General features: G+C 52.6%; 1 long non-coding RNA gene across 1 annotated transcript; it reads left to right on the top strand.

Moving 5' to 3' along the window:
• Positions 1 to 12531: 12531 nt before the first annotated feature.
• Positions 12532 to 17965, top strand: LOC131825853 (uncharacterized). The gene is made up of 3 exons (XR_009351333.1): positions 12532 to 12623; positions 15724 to 15845; positions 17689 to 17965. It is a non-coding gene; the product is annotated as an uncharacterized LOC131825853 (long non-coding RNA).
• The last annotated feature ends 3237 nt before the right edge of the window (positions 17966 to 21202 follow it).

The raw sequence follows: 21202 nt of genomic DNA on the forward strand, positions 1-21202 counted from the left end.
TGTCCCTGCTGTCCCCCATCGTGTGTCCCTTCCCTACCTCTCTGGCTGCCCAGACCCCTTAGCTGCCCTTAGCAAGCTGTCGTCCATCCACACAGGTCCCAAGGAAGGAAGCCACTTGGAAACGGGAGCTGCTCAACTTCAGCCTCAGGGGCCCAGGCTGAGGACAGATAGGACCCCATGAGTGACGGGCTGGGACCATTCCATTAATCAGATACTGAGTTGCATAGCCGGGGACTGTCTTGTAAGTCCTGACTCGGATATACCGTAGCCGTAAACACCACAACAGAGTGGACGTAAGAGGCTCCCATGAATGGGAGGGAAAAACCAGGACCTGATCTGATCCCGAGGACCGGAATGGAGGGAAGGGGGCAAGGCTGACTCTCCCCAGCCCCCAAAAGATAATCCTAAAATGTGATTATCACAAACATGTGATCAGGACAGGGACTGATGAGGTGTTTCTGGGTCTGGTTCTGCCATTGGCTGTCTGGGCCAGTCATGCTGGGCTAGTCATACGTTACTGCTGGGCCTCAGTTTCCCTCTTTGTAAAACGTCAGGAGCCCCTGATGGACAGCAAAGAGCTGCCCCGGCATTCATGTTCTGTGTTTTATTTCTGTTGTGTAAGTGTGCAGTACCCACTGCACACTCCCAGTGGCCGTCTTCTCAGCCACTCCCTGTCCCAAGGATGTGTTTGGGACAGGGAGTGACTGTGAAGACGGGAATGAGGGGAGAGTCTCAATGGCCAGTGTGCCCAGGAAGGCATTTCCAGGGGCAGAGGATTGTGTTTTCCGCTCTAGAAGGGAGAAGGCAGCCTCTGAGAAGCCAGCTGCAGTGTGGCTAGGCCGGTGCTCAGGCAGCATTTTGCATTCCTTTCTATAGAACCATCCCTGACCTTCCCCCAGCCCCGCCCCCGCTCCCCCTTGTCGCAACCCTGGCTGCTGCCCTCTCAGGCCATTCTGAGTCAATTCCTCCATGGGGCCTTCCTTGAGGCTCCCAAGCAGATTGTTGACTCCTCCCACCGGAGCCCCTGTAGCACTTTGTCTACCCTTCTCTTGTCCCCTGAACTTCTCCTTAGACCAGAGACAGTCTCCCAGCCCTGGTGGACTGGAGTCCCTTGAAGGCTGGGACTCCTACGTGTTTTACTCTCCCAGCCCAGCACAATGATGGCACACGACAGGTTCAAGGGAGTATGGAATTGAAACTCCGAGGGTCCTCGGCCTTGCGGGGCAGGTCCCCCAATTCTGCTATATGTCCCCAGCCTCCAGCAGATCTCTGAGTAGCTAGAGCCAGCACCTAGAGCTCACGTTCCTGTACGTGGAAGCACCTGCCCGGGATGACAGGAGGCGAGAAGGAGCCTGTGCTGTTAGCGATGCCAGGGGTTGGGGGAGCCCCTCGGGTGCAGGGGCCCCCAGACCAGGCAGGAGAGTGGGGTGTGCAGCTTGCTTGTGGAGAAGAGCTTGCTGAGTACACGGTCAACTCCGACCCTCTGAGTTGTCTAGACTGTGCGCGGGCTGTCCGTCTTCCACGTCTTGCTTCCACCTTCAGCAGTGGGAGGCCAGAAGCAGCCGGTGGGTCGTTCTCATGGTCCATGGCCCCTTCACTTCCTGTTCGAAGCCCAGAGAGGACAAGGATGGAGTATGTTGAAGCCTGCCCTGGCACTTAGCTCTGTCTAAGGCACACAGAAGGGACTCAGTGAAGAATGTTTTGAGCCAGATGGAATCCTTGCAATTCACGCTATGACTGTTACACTTTAAAAAAGGATGTCGGTGCTCAGGTGGCAGGTCCTGCCCCATCTCAGGCCTGGGGCTGCCTGCACATCCATTAAGAGATTTGTTCGGAGCCCCACTGAGCCATCTGCCCATGCTCACTGTGTTTCCCGAGGCTTCTCCCATCACAGGGGGAGGCTCTGCAGGGGCTGCATGCCCTCGGGAGGTGCTGGCAAGGGGGGGGGGGCGGGGGCTAAGACAGAGGGTGAGGCTTTGGAGCAAAGAGGCCTGAGTTCAAATTCTGACTCCCTATCCTCTTGTGTGTTGCCCTGGCAATGACTTTGCTATTTCCCACCTTTGCTTTTCTTACTTATAAAACAGGGACAACATCCCTCGCCCCCGCCCCCCTCCCCCGCAGAGTTCTTGTCACGTTTAAAATGAGATAGTGTCGGTAGATGCTGGGTACACAGTAGGTGCTCAAGAAATGTCACACCAGTCACTACCCTCGCCTCTTGGGTGGAGGAGAGGGTTAAGATTCATTCCCGTGGGGACTAGTGAGGTAGTTCCTCAGCTCTGATGACATCTGTATGCCCCCCAGTTGTCCGGTTGGAGGTTGCTGTGGGCAGAAAGTCAGAGGGAAATTTGTCTTGTGAGGAGCTGGGCTTCCTTCCACTTTCCTGCTGCTGTGGCCTGAGAGGCTCCAAGGAAACTTGCCCTGGGGCCTTCTCTGGCAGAGTCCAGATAACCTGGGTCCTTCCCTGGCCAGCTGTGGGACCTAGGCAGCTTCTTCTTCCCTGGGTGTGGGCAGGGTCACCCCTGTGTCATCTGCAGCTCACAGCAGCTCAGGGCCATGCAAGATTCCTGTAAGAAGCTTCTACCTGGTGAGGCACTGTGCAGATGCGGTAGGGGGCGGGGGGGCGGGAGGGGGCACCATGTTTTCACTGGGATCACCATTGTTTTCTTAAAGAAACTTTAAGAAGCCAAAGAGTTTGCACCAAGTCTTGGTTCAAAACTCTTTTTTTAAGCAGCAGAAAATAGGAGGGAGTGAGGTTAAAAAGAAAAAAAGAATTCAAGCCAACAGCTCCAGCTCCGTTTTCAGCCAAATAGAGGAAAGAAGTGAGTAGCAGAGATTTGTTTCCAAGAGAGCTTGTCAGAGCCAAGAAGAGCTGCTGCCAACCCAGCCGGGACCTGGGGCCAGTTGTCTCCTCAAGGGGGGTGGTCAGTGCTCTGCCTGCTCTCCCTGGCTCCATTTCTCCCACTGCGCTTTAGACGGGGCTCTCTGGTGCGTGGGTGGTGGAGCCAAGAGGCCTCTAGGTCCAGCAATCTGGGCTGGGTCTGTTTCTACTCCTCCTGGGAGCCTTGAGGGAGGGTAAGGAGGAAGAAAAACCAAACTCGCTTGGTGTGTGTAGGACTCTAAGGCTTAACCAAACACCCTCTGGTGAGGGCCTGGCTCTCAGTCGGGCCGGGGTTGGGGGCACTGCAGGGTGAGGGGTGGCTGGGAGGTTGTAGAGGGTGATGGGAGTGGGCCTGGGGAGGGGGTGCTGGGCAGGAGGTGATGCTTCTCCTGCTTTCCCTGCCCGCTGCCAAGCTGGCCCTGTTTCCCTCGCTTGAACCTTCCTCTTAATCTCTGACCAGGTGATTTGTTTCCCCACCACCGTTTCCTGCCTTTCTCAGCCGTCCTCCCGCCCCGGTTCCACAGCTGTCTCTGGGAACACAGGCAAAGCCCCGGAGTCCACCCCTGGCTGTTCTTGGCCACCCCCAGAGGCTGGGGCTGGCGTTCACTGGCTGCCTGCCGGCAGGGGGGGGGGGAAGAGAAGAGGGGGGTGCTGACCACCCTAGCACAGGCGTGGGGCATTTCTCTTGGGTGCAGTTGGGGTGGAGGCCTTCGCCTGAGCTTTTGGGAAGTCCTGACAGCTGTCAGAGGCCCAGTTAGAAAAGGAAGAGGGAGGGGAATAGGCCAGACCTGTTTGGGGGTGGCTGCCACCAGCTGCCAGTGAAACCTTACCTGGGCCCAGCTGGGGGTGCGAGGGAGGGGGAAGGGGCTGGCAAGGGGCTTTCCCCCATCAGCTCTGCCGGCCCACCTGCCTGACCACCAGCCAGCAAGTGCGCTACAGTGGGCAGGCTGTGCCTGACCTTGGCTGCTTTCCACCACAGTGTGAAAAGATAAGTAGAGTTGGCAGGAAGGGCTGGTTTAGGGGCAGGAGGTGGATATGCCCTTCGTCCTGCAGGGGAACCAGGTTAACTTGCCTACATACACCTTATGGGGAGGAGGTCAGAAACTATAGGCCTTTGACTGTCAGCCACTCTGACCTCCTATTTTACAGATGGGCAAACTGAGGCCCAGAGAGGAGAAGGGATCGACACGGTAACAGAGTATGTACCAGGACCCAGGCCTCATGGCGTGTCAACCCTGTGTTCTCTCTTTCACCCCCTGTTGGCTTTTCCCCAACCAAACAAATCCAGGGGCCCTAGTGTACTGGTGGGACAAAGGGTTGTGAGCCAGCTGATTAGAGCAGGGGTACGCTTTCTCACAGAAAAAAAAAAAATTGTTTTGTGATCAACAGTGTCCCCCAGTGCCCAAGGCCCCTCCTCTCATGCATAAGTCAGACTGTACTTTCTCAAGGAGGATTTTCCTCCTCTGGTTCATTTCTAGGTGTTGGAAATGCAGGTAAGGTGACCATCAGTGCACACGCAAGGACACAGGAGGGGTGAGAATCTTTGGGGTGAGAGAGGCATCTCATGGGTGTCCGTTTTCAGGACGGGTTCCTTGCTTCTGGGCTCTCTCTCTCTCCCCACGTCAGAATGTATATACTCTACAGGAACATTTGCTTTCTGATGCCTGATGCCATCTCCAGTGGGGAGCAGGGAGGCAGGGAGGGATGGAGTGAGGGGGGGGCCTAGGGACAGAGTCTGAGAGGGCAATTGACATGCGGGCTTCACGTGGTGGTGGTGGGGGAAGACCACGTTATTATTATTGTAGTTGTCAATCCCCAGCCCCCCCATGTCACACTGCCCTGGCCCTTGTCATCTCTCTTGCCTCCAGGCCACAGCCTCCAGACTGGTCTGCCCACTGCCATCTCCCCACTTCCACCTTGAGCAATCCCCTCCTGAGCTCCCCATTGCTCCATGATCATGTCTAAACTCCTTCACTGCCACCTTACATAGTTTCTATCTTCTTGTTGCAATAGACCACTTGCTATTCTGCAAATCTTCTCTCAGCCTCAGTCCTCCATCCTTTCCCTGTCTGCCTTCCCCACCCTGCCTCATGCTGACTGCTCCCTCCCTCCCTCCTCCAGCCACAGGAGCCTCCTTTCAGTCCTTGGGCCCAGCAAGCACATGCCCACCTCTGCACCTGTTGTCCCTCTCTCTGAAGCCTTTCTGTCTAACTACCTCCCCACACACCACCCCCCACCCCCGTCAGGTGAACTCCAACCTTTCCTTTAGGGCTTAACTTCCCTATCTGCTCTCTTAGTACCTGCTGCCCTCTCCTCTCCTCTGTGCCTCTTCGTCCACAGAACCCAAAACAGAGTACTGAAATGGTCAGGAATTTCTCTTTTTGCCACCTGCTGATGAGTTGCTCAGGGCAGGCCTCTCCCTCATTCACTGGATGCCATCCAGTGGTTAGCATTTAGTAAGGTCTTAAGAAAGCATTTATTGAGTCAAAATAATCTCTTTCTTACTGGTCTGACAGCCCCTCAAAGGCAGGACCCACCTCCACACCACCAGGATGTCCAGCGGGGTACTGGCCTCACAGATTGCCCACAAATGCTTAGTAAATTGAATTACAGTGACGCTGCTATTGGAGAGAGTAATCAATAGTGTTTTCTATCTCTAAACACCCCCTGCTTGGGGGAAAAAAAAAAAAAAAAAGACTTCCAGGCTGTCTTGGTTAGCAACCATTCTGGGTTTTCAAAGGTGAAAAGCAATTTGCCACAAGTAGAGAATGACAAATAGTCAGGATGGGAGAGGAAGAAGGGAGGGAAGCAATTATGGGAGGGGGCAGGGAGGAGAGAGGGGGCTGTCAACCCCATCTCCTGAGCCCTCCTTCTGCAAGTGAGAAGGAAAACAAAGGAGGGTTATTCTCAGAAAATCCCATTTGCTCCTTAACAGACCAGAAAAATGCTTTGTCCTTCTGTCCTGTTTAGGTAGCAGAGTCTGTGAGCATCACAGACCCCAAATATTTGGAGGTGCCAGCCCAGGGTGCAAGGACCTTGGGAGCCACCCAAGGGACCCACACATTATTTAACACATAAGGTTTAACAGTGTCTCCACAAATATTCAACATCTCCCCCAACATTGGGCTGTGGCAATGAAACATGAAATTTTCTCTTTTGGTCATTCAACTGTGTTTGTTAAGCACCTATTTGGTCCCTCCCCTCCTGATGTGTAAATTTAGCAGCTGTACCACCAACCGGCTGCTGGCTGGGCTGCTGGGCTGGTGGTGTGGCTGGAGGACAGGGAGCTCCGTGACAGCCCTGGCTGTTTCCACCTTAAGAATCACGAGTAGCCTCTTGAGGAACTGGCCGCTGACGGCACACGCTTCCCTCTTGACTTTGGGTGACTGGAGGGTGGGTTTTGGCCCGTGAATGCCAAGCGCCAGACTCGTGTGTGGCAACCAGGGGACCACCCAGCCCCGGGCAACGGGCGGGCTGCGTTTCAGGGTGGGTTATTTTCATGCACCGACTTGTTTTTCCTGGCACTAGGATATGGCGAGAGAGATACACTGTGTGTGTGTGTGTGTGTGTGTGTGTGTAAACAGAAGGTGACATGAGACCAGAACAGTTTACAAGCCATTAAATTGCCTGTCCTGATAGACGCGGGCCCCTCGTGCGTGTGGATAATATGTACAATGCGCGTCTCCCTTCTGGTGGTACCAGCAGCAGCTCCAGCCAAACTTCTGTTCCGAATAATCCTCCAGAGGGGTCTGGGCTGATGACGACCCTGGAGAAGTGCGCATCCCCAGGTGACCGGGGAGTCCTGGGGTCCCCAGGAAGTGGGAGGATCGCTGATGTCCTTCCCTCTGATCCAGCTTATGGGAGGGCCTCCCATTAGCAGGTCTCTCGAATCTGAGCACAGACCACCTCCAGCCATCACAACCCGCTGCCCAAGCCCTTGGTTATTCTTTGTGGGAGAGCTCAGTTTTTGGAAATCTGCCCTCTAATGGTTTCTTCTAAGGCTCTTTGGGGTGGGATAAGGTCTGATCCCCTTTCCCGGGACTACTCTGTGCTGTTGAGAACTAGGTCTCTGGGTTCGGGGTGTCTCTTCAGCTGGTTCTCTTACAACCTGATTTAGACCCCTTTCACTGGCTGTCCAAGCCCCATTCCCTTTGCTAGAAATGTGGCTCCCTGGGTGAGCACTGAGGAGGGGGCTGGAGGGTCCCTTGCATCCTCTGTTGGGCAGGAGCGTCCTTCCACCAAGTGAGAAATGGGGTCATTCCCACCCCCTGCCCTCAGCCTGGTGAGCCACAGTGCATCAGCCACAGGGGCCCTCCCTGGAAAGGGTGCTCTGGGGGCTCAGGGTAGAGGGCTGAGGAGAACCCAAGTTTGCTAGCCAGCAGTTCCATTCTTCTGTTCTTCATTTCCCCTCCTCTCATGTGGAAAACGAAGTATGAACCCAGGTCAATAAGATTTTACTAAGGAGAGGCAGTCATGTGTGTGTTGCGCCTTGGGGACTTTTGCAGACATCGTATACTCTAAAGCTTGGAGCCACCATGGAGCTGGGGACAGCAGGGGGTTACTGCCTCCACACCCCCCCCCCTCCCCCGTACAGCTCAGGGGGCTGAGGTGACATGACCGTGGTCCCAGGTAGATGGCAACACCACCCAGGAATAGAGCCCAGGACTTTTGAGGCCAAGTTAAATGCCTTTCCCATGCCCAGAAACAGCTCAGTCTAGCAGGGGAGAGAAGACTTGCAGAGGATGAAACAACCCGATTTGAACCTTTGTTCTCTGACACAAGGGGGACAACCCTGAGGCCGCAGTCATGCCCCTGTTCCCTTCCATGCAGCACTGTTTAGTTCATGAAGCAGTGCCCGAGGGAAAGGGCTGAGCATAGTGGTCCCCTCTTGGGGCAATGTTCTGGCCCAGAGACCAAAGCCAGGCATGCCCGCCCTGCTGGGGCCTGGGTGAGGCCTACCCAGGATGGTGGCAGGTGCCTGTTCTGTCACTCTCCCCATGCTTGGAAGCCCGAGGGCACAAGGACTGGCTGCCTTCCCGGAAAACGTAGGTCACTGTCTGGTCGGTCTGTCCTTGAGCTCAGGCCCAGCTCTGACCCATGGCAGGATCTGGACAGAGAGCAGAGAGCTGGCCTCCTTTCTCCCAGGGAGGAGAGCAGACTCCCAGGCCTGCGAAACCTTCCCCGTGAGAACCCCTCTTCTGTAGGAGCCGGGCCAGTGGCAGCTGGTCTCTAAGCCAGGCCTCTGGGATTGTCGCCCGGACTGGGGATCCCCAGGGCTGCAAGTAGGGGCATCCAGAGTGGTGGCCAGCCTCTGGAGAGCTCAAAGGAAGGACTATGTTTTTAGTGAAGAGGACAGGGCAAGAGTCACCTCCCTCTCCTTGATGAGTGAGTGGCTTCAAAACAGCCCTTCTCCAACCTGAGGAACCACAGGACCCACAGGGCTGAAGTCAGTCCTCGCTGTTGCCCCCACTTCCCCACTATCTGGGCTTCCCCGGGCTCTGCAGAGCTTCCGTGTGGTTGCGATAGCTTGGGGAGGAGACTTATGGATTCCTAGATCTGACCACACTGAGCAGAAAGCCTTTCTCCTGCTGGTGGAAGGGAAGGCTGCCTCTGAGAGGGGTGGGGTTTAAAGAGACAGGCAGATCCTGCAGGAAAAGGGGGGAGGGTGTTGATCAGGCTACCATGGGGCACTGAGGCTCTTGTGACTGAGGGACACTTGAAAGAAGCAGTCTTGTTCCCAGGACCGTGTCATGCTCCTGTGAGGCCTGGAGATGGAGGGGGCAGACAGGGGGCAAGCAGGGACCATTTCTCCCTCTCTGCTGCTGTTGAATGTGCTGCCTTGAACAAAACCTGTACCAAGTGGGATGAAAAGCCCGGTAGATGTCTAGTCCCAGCTCGGCCAGAGACTGACCTCCAGGGAGGGACTCCATGTTCTTGTCTGGGACAGGAGGTGTTAAAAAAATGTACCCTCTGAAACATTGTTGAGTGTGGGAACTGGATGTGAAAGGGCTTTTTCAGCTGCGAAGTGCTGTAGGCCAGGACTGGTGTCACCAGTAGGACTGGCTGAGGTGGCTCTCCTCTCACGGTGTGTGTGTGGGGGGGGGGGGGGCAAGGGGGCTGGTGGGGGGGCGGTCTGGGTGGGGGGTGCGGTAAGGCTGCCCACTGGGATTTTGCATTACTCCGTCCCCACTAGGAGGAGCACTCGGCACTTCCAGAGACGGGATTTTCTGCGTGGCAGGACCGGAGGGTGGAGTGGACCAGCTGCCAGGCTGGAACCTCCTCCTCCCGCTCCGCTCCCCCCTCCCTCAGGCTTCCCTTAGGGCAAACATCCCAGCAGGACCTTCCATCTCCCTCTGCCCGCCCTCCCTCTGCACTGGCAGGCTTTCAGAGACAAGGAGGAGGCCAGGCTGCCAGGAAGGGTGGGGCTGCCGGGCATGGCCCAGCCACAGTGTGACCCCGCCAGTCCCGGAAACTCTCCAAGCCTTGGACCTCAGCGGACATCCGGCAACTCAGCGGCAGGGCCTGTCGGGGGGACTGAGTGCGTGTGGGATTCCTCTGAGGTCAGCTTTGCTGGCAACTTCCAGCCTGAGAAAGGAAGAGCCATATTTTATCCTATTCTGGAGTCAGAAGGCTTTGTGATGTACCCATAGTGTGAACAGAAGTAGTGGGCAGCCTCCAAAAATGCTTCTCATGGGGGCTGTGTATGTAATCTAGATTTTTTTTTTTTAATTTAAAGAAGTCATAGCTGGGGTGCCTGGGTGGCTCAGTGGGTTAAAGCCTCTGCCTTTGGTTCAGGTCATGATCCCAGGGTCCTGGGATCGAGCCCTGCATCAGGCTCTCTGCTCAGTGGGAAGACTGCTTCTCTCTCTGCCTACTTGTGATCTCTGTCTGTCAAATATATAAATAAATAAAATCTTAAAAAAAAAAAATAAAGAAGTCATAGCCAACACTTTCTGAAGAGTGTTGACCAAGTACTGGACACTTGCTAAGTGTGTTACCTGTATGAATCCTTCAACAACTCAATGAGATGAGAGCATTCTTATGCCTGTTTTATAAATGAAGAAACTGAGGCTCAGGGATAAGTGTCATTTGCCCAAGGTCACATGCACACTGATTGCTGCAATGTGGAGTCAAACCCAGCCAGGTCTGGCTGATTTCAGATCCCAGGGTCTGAAGTTTCTTAGAAGGCAGGAAGCACAGTCTACTTGTCTCTTTAGAGCGCCGGATACCTGGCGGTATAAAGAAACATCGATTAGGGCCTGATGTATTTTGGGGAGGGGTCTGTTTCTCTCCCATTACAGTCTGATGAAGTGACATAAAATATGTGAAGGTACTTACCTCGGGGGCAAGCATGTGCATAGTAGGTCTACATAAATCTGAGGGTGAGGCCCGGCCTTCCTCCTCTCTACATGATGTAGCTGTGCTCACCAGTGGTATTTTCAGAGAACATGGCCTCCCCTGGGGTCCCTGTCCAGGCAAGAGGTTAAAGGTCCTTGTTCGATCCTTTTGAAGTGAGGGAGTGAGGGGCTGGGGGGCGGGGTGAGGCAGGGGAGGGAAGGAAGAGTCCCGGATGCCACAGGTGTAGGAGCGGGGAGAAAAGACACTTGCTCCCTTTGCTGCCGTCTCTGAGCAAGCCCTCCTCTTCCAGCTCCGCAGGGATGGTGTGGACCCAGCAGCTTGGCCCCCTCCCAGCTGTGAGAGGCTGAGTCACGCTGTGGCCCACATGTGGGAGAAGCACCGACAGTGTCATAGCACTGAAGGATGCTGGGGTGGGTGGGGTCTTGTGAGAAGAAAAGGGGCCTGGGATGAGACAGCTGGGCCAACCCCTTGGTCCCCTGGCTCCTATGCAGACCCATGGTACACTTGGCCTCCTTCTTCATCTCCAGGCAACTGCAGACCTGGTTTTCCCTCAGGAGCCGTCTGGCCAGCCTGACTTCCCTTACAGGTGGTCAAGATAAAACTGTCCCATAATTCTGTGTGTTTAACCCTCTCTGAGCTGGGTCTCAGCAGACTCCCGCTGGCATGGAATTGGTCACAGGCCAGGCAGAAAGCATAACCCATTCCAGAAACCTCCACAGTTATGGTTATGCAGGCATTGGAAGAGTTGAAAGGGGCAGACAAGGGTGAAAGGCAGCCTTGTGAGCAGCAACCACAGGAGAATTCTCAGGTGGAAAGTCATAGAGAGGAGAAGGTGTTTCCAGAACCAGAGAGACAGGAACCCTTGTGGAGGTTTCCTGGCAGGAACTGGCACCACAGAGGTGACCTACCAGGGTAGAAAGACTCTGGTTTCTACCTTCCTGGCTGTGGCTGTTGGGGCCTTGGCAAACGTGACCTGCAGGGGTCAGGTCCCTGTAGGAAAGGGGAGGGAGACTAGGGAGGGGAGGGTCAGGATCAGAGAACAAACAAGCAAAACGACCTGCCTAATCTCCAGCTAGTCAGACTTTTGGAAGAGATTGTATCCCTCCAACAGGGTGATCGAGAGGGTTGGCCCTGGAAAGTCAACTTGCCTCTGGAAATTGTCCCAGATCCTCTACTGGTTACTACAATTAGTGGTAAAGACTAAGCATTTTCCCTGCTGGGACTGAGGCAGAGAAAGAACCATTTCTTGTTTCTTGTGCATTTTTCAAAGGCTACAGGAACTTCTAGTGCTTGACCAAACACTAGGTTTGACCATAATATCAGCCTTGAGGGACAGAAAGATCTGTGGCAGGCAGTAAGGCAGACTAACATGCGTGTTAGGAGGGCGGTGGGACTCAGGAGCAGGAGACCTGAGGCTAAGTCTCACCGCAGAGAAGCCGCTTACTGTCTTTGAGCCTCAAGCTACACATCTTTCAAAGGGAGACTGCATTTTCCAGGATTCTGTAGAAGTGAGCAACAAAAAGTGTGTCAGGGGATTTGTGGACTGTAGCACGTTTAGATAGAAAGGCTTGGGGGTGCTTGGGTGGCTCAGTGGGTTAAAGCCTCTGCCTTTGGCTCAGGTCACGATCCCAGAGTCCTGGGATCGAGCCCCACCTCAGGCTCTCTGCTCAGCAGGGAGCCTGCTTCCCTTCCTCTCTCTCTGCCTGCCTCTCTGCCTACTTGTGATTTCTGTCAAATAAATAATAAAATCTTAAAAAAAAAAAAAAAAAAAAAAAAAAAAAAGAAAGGCTTGTGCCTGGGAACACGTACCACCACAGGAATGGAGCTCAGCTTTGTTTTGGGGTCAATGTAGCCCCTCAGAGTGGGCACCCATAACCCTTGCCTTATCACCACAGTATCAAAGGCAGCTGGATTTCAGTCAGCTCATCCAAACCCACTCCTAAAGGAGGAATCTATTCTCCAGAGTCCTCAAAGCTGATCCTTCCCATCCTCGCTCTCTCTCCCTTCCTTCCTCCAGTAATCGGAGCACCTGCTCTTTGCTGGATTCTGTGCCGGCTGCTGGTCTGCGACAGAAATGGAGACAGCTACGGGCCTCATCCTCACAGAACTGACGGTTTAGCCCTTGAAAGTCTCTGCCAACGATTTCTGTTGAATACCTCCCGACACAGGATGCTCACTACTGTGCGGGATCGCCTTTCTCGGCAGGTTCGTTTTTCCTTGTTTAAACTGTAGTGCTTGTTTTGACCTCTGGAGCTATACAAAACAAGTCTAAGCCCATTTCCTATGTCAGTGCCCTTGAAACGTGGAAAAATAAACATGGCACGCTCAGAAAATGTTCTCACTGTCCAGTTTCCACTCGTGAAAGGGAAGCTGATTCTCTGTGAAGGTAAAATCTTCCAGGTCGTGAGGTCAGAGCCCGGGGCTGTCATCGCTGGGGCAGGGGGTGGGGGCTCGAGCCCTGTTCCCCGTTCACCTAAGGGCAGAGGGAAGCTGCGTAGGGGAGAGCCACAGAGGGAGGCAGGGGCCAGGCTTGCAGGTGGTGAGGGAGGTGGGCCAGAGTGAAGTGATGGGGGTCTGTCGCTCTGGAATGTGGGGCGCCCGTGATGCAGACTCTGGCTGTCGGCCCAGGACCAGCCACAAGCCCAAGCTCCTGGCTTTCTGCTCTGATTCACAGCTTCCTCTCTTCCCGGAGGAATCCCCTTTCTGGCTCTAGAGGCCTGACCCCAGTGTCCCCGTGAATGTCGTCTGACAGCTGCCTGAGTGCACTGCAGCCCCCGTGCCTGGTGCCAGCTGGACGTGCTCGGAGGCTGGGGCCCCGGGAGCCACCTCTTGGGGTGTCAGAGGCGAGCTGCAGCCGCCCTTCCGTCAGCAGGAAGCCCGGCCACAAACACTTGGACAGGAAGCGCAGGCGCTGGCCAGCTGAGCGAGCTTTGGTTTCTCCTGCGTCTGAGGGTCTGGCCCAGGGTGGAGGAAGGCCGGCCAGGTGCTGCGGCCTGCCGTGACAGGGCTGGGACGTGGGCTCAGGGTGTGAGCGGAAAAGGACCGCGGACGCTGGGCCAGGGGAGGCGCTTCCTGGAGGAGGGCGAGGGAGCCGGGAACACGACATCCCGCAGGCCTGGGCCAGCTGGCTGCGGACAGGCAAGGACCCCTTTGTGACGGTTCCAGACAAAATGTGTTCACTTGGGTCCAGACCTCCAGCATAAACCCAGGCTGGCTCCAGCCTCCAGGCGGCCTCCGCCTCCGTGAAAACACACTGCAGTCTCCTGGGGTGGGCTGTCCACACGTTCCCAGCTGCAAGAAGGACTCCTCTCAGGGGAGGGCTCTTTCGTAACCTACCCAGTTGTATTGTGAGGGAATTAATAAAAGATCGCGTGCTGAGCTGGGGACAAAAGCGGTTTTGCGTTGAAGGTGGACATTTTTGCTTTTCAGGGCTAGACGCCATTCCCCTCAGGGCGGTCTGTGTGTGCAGACGTGGGTGTGCCCCGGGGACCCCCAGGAAGTACAGAGCACTTTAGTTTTTCACAAGTCCCAGCCCCCTACATTTGTTTCTCACAACACGATGGGCCAGTAAGAGGTGGCTGGTATCTGGGGACCAGGGGGTAGATCGATTGGCTTAAGGGCAGGCAGCTCAGCAGAGCCCGGCCACGGCCATGACTTTGGCTGTTCTAGAAAGAGCACTTCTAGGATTACTTTCCAAGCACCTGAGCATCTCCTTCTCTATCCTGGACTGCGTGCTAGCACCAGCCCGGGTGGGGCGTGGGAAGACAGGGTGGGGGGTAGGGAGTGGGGGTCGTGGGGATGGGAGAAGGAGGTGGATGGGCTCCAGGCCCATTGTTTCATGTGCATTTTGAAAACTTCCTAGGTGAATCATGCCTGGAGCTTTAGTCTCTCCTTCCCATCCCCACAGGTTTTTATTTGTGGCATTTCAGTACTCTAGGTTTTATCATCATCTATGACCTTTGTGGTTCTGACTCTAGACCAAGGGTTGGCAACTTTTTCTGTAAAGGGCAGAGAATAAATACTTGAAGTTGTGGGCATTGGGCGTCTGTTGCCGGTGCTCAAACCCAGCCCTAGATGACATGTAAAGGAATGGGCACAGCTGTGTTCCAATAAAACTTTATTCACAAAAACAGGCAGTGGGCTGGCTTCTGTGCCCAGCTGTCATTCTCAGATCTCTGCTTTTGAACTTGAAGACAGGGACTCTTCTTTGTTCTTATACAACCACAAGCCTTCTCCTTACCCCCAGCACCCATGTGGTGTTGACTGGGTTTATACCTTGTGCTCAGAGGAATTCAGTGTTAACTCACTGAGTGAATGCGTGAATGAAAGACTTTGTAAATGAAACCAGTATAGAACTGGTTAGTTTTTGAGTCTGATCCTTGTCAGGAAGCCATAGAATATGCATGAGTATAATCTCATCGAGGGGAGTCTGTAGGCCTTGTTTGAACACTGTTCAGCTGCTTCTGCGCCATGAAGACAGGCATGTGGCTTAGCCTCTCCTCTTGCCTGAATGAGATAAAGGGTTGTTGTGGGAAACCCAGAAAATGCGTGGGAAGCCTGGGGCCCGTGCTGGGCACACAGGAAGTGCTGGAGAAATGGCACCGCTTGCTGCCCGGAAGGATGTAGTGTTACTGTGGACAGCCCTGTGAGTTCAGGGTCAGGCTCCAGGTGGGACCTCGGGATTCCTCTTCCTTCTGATGTATGGAGGGGAGGATAGTGTGAGGATAAATGAAAAGCTACCCTGCAGTCTGGAAAAGGGAGGGTTAGGTAAACCCAGGTGGTTTTGCAGAGGTGTCCCCACGTGGCCCTTCTGGAGGCGTCCCGAACTTGCTGTCCACACCACACCTCCTCATCTCTGCTGTCTGCCTCCCAAGCTGCTCTTTCTTCTCCAGCTCCTCAGATCCCTCGGTGGGCATCATGCTGGCTCTCTCCTACCCTCAGGCCAGTAACCACCCAAGCAGCCACCCTCCTGACCCGTCCTGCTCAGCTTCTGAAATCGTCAGTGGTTCCCCATTGTGAGGAAGCCGATGTCCACTGATCTTTCCAGCCTCCTCTCTCCCCCCGTCCTCCACGGCATAATTTGCCGCGTGTTCTGGCCTCACAGGTGGACGTCACTCTGAACATGCTCCTCTTTTGCTATTTTTAAATCTGTTACCTGCTCCCTCCTTCTCGCACCTCAGAATCCGCATCCTGTCCAAGATAGCATGGATCAGTCATTAAACAGTATCACACGGCCCCAGAGTTTAAAAACACAGTTTCTAAAGGTATATCACTTCATTCTAGTTTGGAACTTAGCTCTGGGAAAATCGGTACTACTGGTATAGTATTATTATTTTTTTTTTCTGCTGAAGGGAAACTTATATAGCAGATACGTTCTATCTAGAAATACCCAGGCTTGGGCTTATGGGTCAATGCTGTAGCAGCATTGTCCAGGCGAAGAATGAGGTGACAAGCAAGGATGCCATCTGATTAAATTCTCCTTCCAGAATTCCTCTAGGGTTACAAACAAAAAGCTCCTTCCAGCAGCAGGAGTCTCAAGCAGGACCTGTCACCGGGAATCCGACATGACCAACAGCTGATATGTGGCCTCCTACAACTTCAAAGCCCGGTGAGTTTGGAATGAAGCATGAGGCCCTCCAGGCCCAGGAATTGGCAGGGTGAAAACTCACATGGGTGTTCTCTTTGCCGTCCTGCTGATGGGTAATTGTAACTCAGCCGGTCCTTGGGAAGGGCCTTGGCGCAGACATCCTGGGCCCGTCCACATGGATCTTCTTCCCGCTCCCTTCACCCCTCTCCACTCTCCTGCAAGCCTGTCCCTCATCTAACCTGCTGCCCGCTCCCTTGGAGCTTATTGAAACCCTCCCAGCATCTCTTTCTTCTGAGAATAGGCAACCAGGACCCGATAGAACTTCCATCCTCACCTGTTTGCATACCAGGATTAAATAGCCTCTGTCTTTTCCAAAGCTACAAAGATTTTTTTTCCTTTTCTTTTAGGGAACAATGTACAAAGGCTTAATTCCTTTCAGACATCAGTAGGGCTGAAAACACGGGTGAATGCAGTGAAATGATTTTCTTAAAAATAAGAAAGATACTGGGGCACCTGGGTGGCTCAGTGGGTTAAGCCTCTGCCTTGGGCTCAGGTCACGATCCCAGGGTCCTGGGATCGAGCCCCACATCGGGCTCTCTGCTCAGTGGTAAGCCTGCTTCCCCTCCTCTCTCTGTCTGCCTCTCTACCTACTTGTGATCTGTCTGTCAGATAAATAAATAAAATCTTTTTAAAAAAAAATAAGAAAGATACTCGTTTTTTGTTTAAAATCCACTTTTACTAACCTCTCTCATGTAAAGTTCCTGTTTGGTTTAGAAACAGCAAAGTGTACTGGACAGAGGATGAGATGGAAAATTTCCCCTTAATCAGGAAGGGAAATGAGCTCATCTTTATCTTACAAAACGCTTCTTTTTGATGCTAACTCACCTATACCCTAGGGTCCTTGGGAGAAGCGTGGTTGGGTGCTTTGAATTGTAAGGAAGAAAGCAAGGTTAGAGGCATATCTTGATTTTAGGAACTTGAAGTATTGAAGCCTCAACTTATTAAACAAGCAAAAGGATAGATTTTGTCATGGTAAAATAATCCACAACACTGAAAAGATGAATTTCACAATGCATTTTTTTTAAAATTTTTTATAAACATATATTTTTATCCCCAGGGGTACAGGTCTGTGAATCGCCAGGTTTACACTTCACAGCATTCACCAAAGCACATATCCTCCCCAATGTCCATAACCCTGCCCCCCTTCTCCCAACCCCCCTCCCCCCATCACAATGCATTTGGAATGGGATTCGATTTACTGAGGTTTAACATAACATTTCAGGTAAACCTTCTGTGGGACAAAGCAGGTTTCTTTTTGATATTCTATTGATTGGGATGAGGTTTGGGTTTAAACAAGGTAGAAGTTTGTTTTTCTCTCCTGTAAAAGCCCAGGTTGGGAGGTAGAGGGCTGACATCACCTTCCTTGTACATCGGAGACCCAGATTTATTCATTTATTCACTTATTGAATCAGTCAGTCAGCAAGTATTTTATTTACCACCAATTAGGCACTGGCATTCCAGCAGTGGGGTGGGGGTGGGGGTGTGGGAGTACACAAAAATCCCTACCATCATGACAGTTGCCTTTTGAACCACTGGGCATGGCCTTGAACTTAGGGCCCGAGATGGCTGTAGGTCTGCATTCAAGGCAGCAGGATGGAGAACAAAGAAGGAATAAAGAAGAGGAAGGCAAGTGTGCACCTACATAATTTTTTAAAATGACTCTTTCCCAATACATTCCATGTGGTGATTAGTCACATGGTCCCACCTAGCGGCAAGAGAAGCTGGGAAATGTAGTCTTTTTTTTCTTCTTCTTCTTCTTCTTCTTTTTTTTTTTTTGTAAAGATTTTATTTATTTATTTGACAGAGAGAAATCACAAGTACACCGAGGGGCTGGCAGAGAGAGAGAGAGAAGGAAGCAGGCTCCCTGCTGAGCAGAGAGCCCGACGCGGGACTCGATCCCAGGACACTGAGATCATGACCTGAGCCGAAGGCAGTGGCTTAACCCACTGAGCCACCCAGGCGCCCCTCTTCTTCTTTTTTTTAAAAGTCGAAATGTAGTCTTCATTCCAGGTGACCCTCATGAGCCCAGCTGAAAATCTATTATTAAGGAAGAAAGGAAAATGAAAAAATAGTAGGGGGCAGGGAACTACTGTTACCATCCACAAATAAAATTTGTGATAAAAAAATAATAATACAGTTTATTCAGTATACCATATCCAAAATATTATTTTGCCACTGATATAAAAATTATTTTTTTTAATTTGCTTGTCCCTCTCCCTCTGCTCCTCCCCCAGCTTGCTCACTCTCTTACTCAAAAATAAATAAATAAATAAATAAAACATTAAAAAAGAAGAAGAGGAAGAAGAAGAAGAAGGAGAAGAAGAAGAAGGAGAAGGAGAAAAAGAAGAAAAATGGAGACTCTCAGGCCCCACCATAGACCTACTAAATTAGAATTTGTATTTTAATAAGATCCCCCAGGTGCATGGTGAGCACATCGGAGTATGGTGGGCACTGTTTTATAGTTCTGCTTCTTTTTTTTTTTTAAAGCTTTTATTTATTTATTTATGTATTTATTTATTTATTTATTTTATTTACTTGAGAGAGAGAGAGAGCACAAGCAAGGGGAGAGGGGCAGAGACAGAGGGAGAAGCAGACTCCCTGCTGAGCAGAGAGCCCGATGCTGGGCTCAATGCCAGGACCTTGAGACCATGACCTAAGCTGAAGGCAGACACCTAACTGACTGAGCCACCCAGACGCTCCACTGTAGACTGTTTTAGAACATTTTCATCACCATTCTGAATGTGTTGGCAGTCAGCACCCCTTTGCTGCTAACACCAGGCAATCCCTAGTCTGTGTCATGTCACCGTGAACATGTCTGTTCTGGAAAGCATACCGCATGTGGTTTTTTGGTGACTGGCTTCTTTCACATAGCCTCATGTTTTTGAGGTTCATGTATTTTGTAGCATGCCTCAGCACTTTATTCCTTTTTATGGCTGAATAGTACTCCACGGTATCAAGAGATCACATTTTGTTTATCTATTCATAAACTTGTTACGTTTTATATAGGAGCCAGAAAGAAGAGGAAACGCAGTAAGGGACTCAAGGAAATAGCATCTCGAGGGTTCAGAGTCACAGAATATCAGAACTGAGAAGAAACTGAGAAATCCCTCAGCACCTTGTTTTCCCTGTGGCAAACCCGAGGCCTGGCAAGGGAGCCCATTTCCTGTGGTCCCTCAGCATGAGAGCCTGGCGCTGTGAGGAGGACCAGGTTCTCCTGACTCCAAGTTCCTCTGCCACCGTACATCCACGCCCTCAGGGTTCCCCTCCAAGGTGGCCGTGGAAACAGCTGTCACTGGTGTGAGTGGAGAAGGCTATGGAGTGTTTGCATCTCTGTCTGGGCCTCAGTTTAGGAAACCGTTTGGAGTTCAAATCCTGGGCGGATTTGGAGTGATGTCTGGAGAACTGTTTTGAAGAACTGGTGGAGAGGAGTCTGTCGGATATTCTGGACCTCTCTCTCTCCATTCACTTTTAGCTACATCGCTCTCTCTCTCTCTCTCTTTTTTAAGACAGAGAGACAGTGAGAGAGACAGTGACAGACAGAGAGTGAGAGAGGGAACACAAGCAAGGCAGTGGGAGAAGGAGAAGCAGGCTCTCCGCTGAGCAGGAAGCCCAATGCAGGGCTTGATTTCAGGACCCTGGGATCGTGACTCGAGCCAAAGGCAGCCGTTTAACTGACTGAGCCACCCAGGCGCCCCTAGCCGCATCTCTTAACCATCAGTAAGAATGTATTAAACACTCAGGAAGGAAGTGCGTCGCCGGGATGGACCTCACACCGCCACTCACACAGAGGCCCAGGGAGGGAAGGCGACGCCCCACGGAGCAGCCAGTGTGCCCAGGGCACCATCTCTCTGTGGTTCCCTTGTTGATTGGGGCCTTGTTTGCCAACAACAGCCGTGGGTTCTTGCCCACGATGCTGCCACCTCAGGATGCTTGCTGCCTCTTCTCGGGACTCTTGACAGCCACCACCACCATAAATACACCTTGAAAACCTCTGTCTTGGTGCTTCTTTGTCAGATTCAAAAGCTCAGGCATGAGCCTGTGAGAGGCTGGGTTCCTTGAGGTGTGGAGAGTGAATGTCTGCTCCCCTTGGGCCTCCGCCACAGGGAGGCAGGGCTCTAGCTCTCTCTATTTTGGGATTATTCTAAATTAGGCAGACTGGATACTGGGTAGTCAAAAAACAACAGGTGCCCACGGCGGTTATAAATATAGTGTTCTCCAGTGAGGAGAAACCAGAAGCCGTGTCCCATCAAACAATACCAACGTGGGGCAGTGACTCAGGGAGGCAGCAGCCGGGAAAGATGGAGCTGGGCATTAAAAAAGAGCTGAGGAACTTTCTGGGGTGGGGGGGTGTGCTCCATTCCGATGGTCTCTCAGAGAGACAGAAGCACGTTTAGTGGCAGATTGGGGTCCAGGGGAGAATGAACCCATGAGGAGCCACGAAGCAAAATCGTGTGAGGAATAGCTAAAGGAACAGAGGGGGTTTAACCCTGATAAGAACTGCATGCTGGGGAGCAAGAAAAGTGTGTTCCCCATCTTTAAACACTGGAAGAGCCACCATGGGGGAAGATGTAGTCCAGAAGGTGTGGCTCAAATCTAGAGGTGGGAAAGTATAAAAAGGCAGATTTCCACACCATATGAAGATGTTTCTAGCAATCAGAGGTGCCCATTAAGTAAGTAGAGTGATTCTGAAGGTGGGGACCTCTCCCCAACCAGAAGAGTTTAAGCAAGGACACGGGAGGTCCTTGGGTTAGCCTCTAAAGTTTCACCATCCCTTACAGTGGCCGGTAACCATATGTGGCATTTGAGCACATACTGAAATGATAATTTTTGGATGTATTGACGCAGCCCATTGCCTGGTCTGAGAGGCAGAGGAGCAGAGTCCTGCAGGTACAGGTTCTTCCCCCAGCATCACCAGTCAGACGCATGGCCCTCCCCTGGGGAACGGGGAGGTCTGAGGTAAATGTTCCTCCCAGAGCTGATGGTGTCCGGGGGGGTACATGAGAGAAGAACCGAAACCTATGTGTGTGCAGGCTGAAACTCCAGAAGAGTCCAGTGTCTAGCGTGGTGAGATGGGCAGAGACTGGGGTAAGGGTCTGGACACCTCAGGGGCTGATCTGGTGGGGGTGATCTCCTACATCTTGGGTACGCAGAGAGAGGCACATCACCTTGCTGAGTGCATGCCAAGGGCTCAACACAGAGCAGCTCTTGGAGTCCTTGACAGCAGTACCTGCTGTATTGCATTCTGACATGGAGCAAACTGGGAGTCAGGGCTGGGCTTCTGTCTATCTCGTACAACTGGTCTCGTATCTGAGTTACAG

The sequence above is a fragment of the Mustela lutreola genome, chromosome 2 (assembly GCF_030435805.1).
Source record: "Mustela lutreola isolate mMusLut2 chromosome 2, mMusLut2.pri, whole genome shotgun sequence".
NCBI classification, from domain to species: Eukaryota; Metazoa; Chordata; class Mammalia; order Carnivora; family Mustelidae; genus Mustela; species Mustela lutreola.